The 5,508-nt window shown below is 46.4% G+C and overlaps 1 pseudogene; it reads left to right on the top strand.

Moving 5' to 3' along the window:
- The first annotated feature begins 2,939 nt into the window (after positions 1-2,939).
- Positions 2,940-3,057, top strand: LOC126208632 (5S ribosomal RNA; annotated as a pseudogene).
- Positions 3,058-5,508: the final 2,451 nt, after the last annotated feature.

Here is a 5,508-nt window from a genome sequence, read left to right as displayed (position 1 = left end):
GCGCGGGATTAGCCGAGCGGTCTAAGGCGCTGCAGTCATGGACTGTGCAGCTGGTCCCGGCGGACGTTCGAGTCCTCCCTCGGGCATGGGTATGTGTGTTTGTCCTGATAATTTAGGGTAAGTAGTGTGTAAGCTTAGGGACTGATGACCTTAGCAGTTAAGTCCCATAAGATTTCCCACTCACACTGTCGAGTGGTGATGACATTTTTTGAAGTGGCGATTGTCCACTGCAGACAAAAAACACTGAGTGCATCCGACCTACTACGAGAGTCTCTACAGTGACTCTCTAGACACTGTATCCTTCCCTCGGTGAGATTTACAATTTCTGAAGAATCCTTGACCATGGAACCCTCTGCCCAACACCTCTCCAGATCAAGTCGCACCATTCGTGTGATGGTCTCCCTCTCAAATTCCTCAGCAACGCGGTCTGTCCTCTGAAACAGTGCGCAGTCGTCCATGAAAATTACACCAGAAACAGGAAAGTCAGAGACATACGCCATTCCCTCTGTGCGAGTTCATTGCCCTGTAACCGACCAACAGCAAATACGTCCAGTGGCATTCTCCTACTGATTATGAGACTCGTTATAAGACTGAGAAAGAACGCAGTTGGAGTCCGCTTAAGCCGGCCGCGGTAGCCGAGCGGTTCTAGGCGCTTCAGTCCGGAACCGCACGACTGCTACGGTCGCAGGTTCGAATCCTGCCTTGGGCATGGATGAGTGTGATGTCCTTAGGTTAGTTAGGTTTATGTAGTTCTAAGTTCTAGGTGACTGATGACCTCAGATGTTAAATCCCATCATAGTGCTCAGAGACCCCCTCTTTTTTTTTTTTTTAGTCCGCTTGCTGCATGTAACGGTGGAGCCCTACTTTTATCACTTTTATCAAATTTGTCAGGTACTGTAGTGAAAAGTTCCAACGCCAGCATTAACAAGAGTCTACGGTCGGCTTTCTAAGAACTTAATACTGTCATTAGAAAAGTGTACCAATTTATTAAACCAACTTGCTTCAGTATTTCTGTTGCAGTTAAGAGTATTAACTATAAACAAAATTACGTGCTTCTCGTGCGTTCTGTCATTTACCGAAAGTCTCATGTCGGTAGATTGAACCCTTAACGAAATACGTGTTGCGTCTTAGCCTGTATAAAGATGTCCCGAGTCTTTGTGCGGTGCCAGTCAATCTCGTAAGCCAGGCGTCGTTGTCCATCGTTTACTGCAGGCGCTCGCAGTGGGTAGATTGTACCAAAGCCGAACCGCAGATAGTAAGACGGCTATGCGCAGCAAATGGCTGAAATTTTTACTTTATTTTCCTAAGAGTCCGATCACGAACAATCTTGAAAATTATCGATTTTCGAGAAACAAAGGTTCAAAGTTATCTTACTTGTACACGTAAAATACGCACGTAAAATACAGTGTGAGGCGAAAACGTTGTTGTAAACGCGACATAACACGAAGAAATATGCTGTAAAGTGTTTCCGTTATCGTGAGAAGGTTTTCGGGAATCCCATGTAATAATTGTTCTGAAGCACATGAAAAATTTTTGTCAACCTAGAATCCAGTCTGCAGTGTAAAATTGTGTAGTTCTGCGTTATTTCAATTTCACGTAAGTAAACTATCAAAATTTTATTGACCCATAAAGGTTTTTCATATGGCATGCGCTGCTGTAGCAAGTAGGGAACCAGCTAAATATGCTTCTATCGGAGAACAAAAATCGCGTATATGTTCCTCTTTAAAAGAATATGACAGAAAAGTGTATTACCAGCTGTCTCATTCCGCTTCCTCAGAACATTTAAAAATGTTCCCAAATATGGCGCTGGCCGAGCGGTTCTAGGCGCTTCAGTCTGGAACCGCGCGACCGCTACGGTCGCAGGTTCGAATCCTGCCTCGGGCATGGATGTGTGTGATGTCCTTAGTTTAGTTATGTTTAAGTAGTTCTAAGTTCTAAGGGGCTGATGACTTCAGAAGTTAAGTCCCATAGTGCTCAGAGCCATTTGAACAAAAAATGACGCTTTTATATGCTGAGAGAGAAGGTGACAGTGGCAGTGATAAAGAGACGGAAAAGTAATAAAACTGGAAGATAGTAGACAGTGGTTGTGGTATAGGAAAAGAGAGACACTGGTAGTGTGAGGGAAAGAGAGGGACACAGTAGCAGTGGTACGTAGTTGACGGAGAAAGAACAATGCCAAGAAAAGAGTGGTGGGGTCAGTGCCAATGAGAGAGGAATAAAGAGAAGGATAAGCGGAGGTGGGTGAGAACCATTCATAATGAGAGACAGAGCCTGTGACAATGACGACAAGGAAGAGAGAGATGGTGACAATGGTAAGAGAGACAGCAGTGTGGAGGGACGAATGAGATAGTGCCAGTAAGAGAGAGCAAGAGGGATACAGTGACACTGAGAGAAGGCAGTAGTAGTTTAACAGGAGATTGTGGCTGTGAGACACGTGACAACGACGGGTAGAGAGACACAAAGAGATAATGACAGTGAGTTGGGCAGAATGAGTTAGTGATAATGTGCAAGTGGGAGGTGATGGACATGGGTGACTTACAGCAATGGGCCGCGTGGGATTAGCCGAGCGGTCTAAGGCGCTGCAGTCATGGACTGTGCGGCTGGTCCCGGCGGAGGTTCGAGTCCTCCCTCGGGCATGGGTGTGTGTGTTTGTCCTTAGGATAATTTAGGTTAAGTAGTGTGTAAGCTTAGGAACTGATGACCTTGCAGTTAAGTACCATAAGATTTCACACACATTTTTTTACAGCAATGGGCTAGCGCGAATTACAGTTAGGGGAGCTTGTGGGCGTTCATTTGCATGTTGAAAAGAGCGTCAGTGTGTTCGCAAGGCACAATTTTTGGGAGAATTTTTAAAGGTGCTAAGGAAGGTAGAATGAGGCAGCAGGTTCTCCTCTTTTGAGTCAGAGTCTTTTAATAAACAGGAGAATAGTTGCCTCTTTGGCAACGGCCTTGCCGCAGTGGATACACCGGTTCCCGTGAGATCACCGATGTTAAGCGCTGTCGGGCGTGGTCAGCGCTTGGATGGGTGACCATCCAGGCCGCCATGCGTTGTTGCCATTTTTCGGGGTGTACTCAGCCTCGTGATGCCAGTTGAGGAGATACTCGACCGAATAGTAGCGGCTTCGGTCAAGAATACCATCATAACGACCGGGAGAGCGGTGTGCTGACCCCTTGCCCCTCTATGAAACGTCCCCTTTGAACAATTATACATGACTGTGCTTAAAATGACACACAATATTTTTAGCGCAACGCAATCTGACTTTCGAAAATCCCTACAAAAGAATGGCCCTGACTAGCATTAACCTATACGTTTCACAAATCACTTACCCCACAAAAATCTTCGTTACTCGAACTACTGCAATACAGCGAGCGCCACTACTGCCAGCTAAATAATTCAAAGTACTGAAGGCACTATCTACTGATAGGCACAGTTAGCAAATGAAAGATTTTGATAGAGAACAAACAATGTATTTATCTTAATAATGTTCAAAAGTCATTATATATATATATATATCAGTTCATGACATCCAGTCTTACAAGTTTACTCCTTCTTAATGAGATACGTCCAGATCGTCCGCTCTCAAAATTCCGCCATCTCTCTCCCCACATCCACCACTGCTGGCGGCTCACTTCCAACTGCGCAACGCTACGCGCTGTTAACATCCAGCTGCCCAACACTACAATGGCAGACAACAATGCAAACTAGCCACACACTGCACACAGCACAGCCAGTGATTTTCGTACATAGCGCTACGTGGCGTTACCAATAAGAAAACCTAAACAGCCTACTTACACCTCCTATCCGCATCCTCCACTGAGGATGACACGGCGGTCAGATGGTCCCGGCAGACCACTCGTGGCCTGAAGACGCAGTGCTTTTTTTATAGTTGCCTCTTTGGTGATCCAATTGGAACATTTTTCCGCTGCAATTTTTACTTTCAGACAGGTAGATGCATGTTAGTGCCTGGTGATTTTCTCGGATGGCTAGCTTGTACTCAGCGGATAACGCCGAGAAGACAAGAGGACAGACACTACAGAGCCGTGATAGGGCGCGGCCGTAAATAAAACTTATTACTCAGGCTTTGGCTGGCATACAAATCCCCGCGGGCCGAGCAAAAAGCGTCGAGACGTCCGGCGCCGCCCGGTCGCTTCTTATCGGAGGCGCAGGGCCGCGGCCGGCGTGTAATTTGTAGCGGCTGCCGCCTCGAGCCGCTGAATCGTGAATACGCGACGCCGCATCTGCGGGCGCGCTGTTTGACGAGCGGCCTCCCTCGTTACTGCGTGTGCGGCCGCCGTGGAGTCGTTGCTACTGCACCTGCCCCCGGCTGCCCACGGTGCGCGCGTCCTCCGCTCAGTGCTGCCGTCCGAGAGAAAAGGCGCGCCACGAGAATGAGCGGTAGCCCGTGCTCACGACTATGCCAAAACCCATCGGCAGACACAAGCTGGGTACAGTAGAGGATGAGCTTAGGCGGGGATTTTCGTGAATTTGATCGAAAATGTCAGTTTTTAATTTTTTATTTATTTAATAAGTTTCCTTTAATTTACGTCTATGGTCACAAACATTTTGTTAACAGATTACCGGTTTCGGTCTTTAATGACCACCATCAGATCTGCAGCAAAAATGGGAAAAACATAAATACACTCGCTTTTTTTTGTGGTGGTGGTGCTGAAGTCTGAACAACTTCGTTGATTTTTACTTCTGTAGGGAAAGGAAAGGGTAAAAATTTTCTCTTTATGTATTTATTCTTCTTTCAGCTTTAGTTTGGGCACACAGAAGGGTCCTTTAACTCGCTGCTTTTGGTATATCTTTGAAAACATGTGTGGAGAAGCGCTAAAGGACTTTATGTTCTTAAATTATGGAAAATTACGCAGGGATATCATTTACGGAGGCTCAAATACTATCGCCTTCGGTACTTTACATTTGTGGTTACGTAAGGGTTCTACCGTACCTACTGTGGTGAGTTGTGGTGTACTGTCACGTATCATGTCCAACTTCCGAACTAAGGTTCGTACCTTCTCCTTGACCTTGTCTGAGAGCTAAGATTCGCTTAAGGCTCGATGAATATCATGATTCCGGATACACCATTGGGCTCCAGTGATCCATCGTAGGCATTTGCTTTGTACAACCTGTAACTTCTTGTAGTTAGTAGCACACGTAGCACCCCAACAGGTCGATCCATACAAAATATATGGTTCGACTGTGGCGTGGTACAACTGGAGTTTCGTGCGTTGGCTTAGGTAGGAGCTCTTCAGAAATGGGAGGAGAGCTCCCAGCATTTTGAGGCCAGACGTCTTCTTCTCCATAATGTTTGGCGTCCAGATGCACTCCAAGATATTTTACAGTTGTTGCCCAGGGGAGTGGCTGGTCTGATATCCGTAGGCGTTCATTGACGATGGGTCTCCGACGTGTGACGACAATAACTTTGGTTTTCTCTGCATTTACCGTTATTTTGTTCCTGTGAGTCCAGTGGTCCACTAAATCTAGTTGGCGCTGCATCCGTGTGACGA

Source organism: Schistocerca nitens, chromosome 1 (assembly GCF_023898315.1).
Source record: "Schistocerca nitens isolate TAMUIC-IGC-003100 chromosome 1, iqSchNite1.1, whole genome shotgun sequence".
In the NCBI taxonomy this organism is placed as follows: Eukaryota; Metazoa; Arthropoda; class Insecta; order Orthoptera; family Acrididae; genus Schistocerca; species Schistocerca nitens.
Note: the sequence above shows the minus strand (reverse complement) of the source record. Positions and strands in the feature narration are given on the sequence as shown.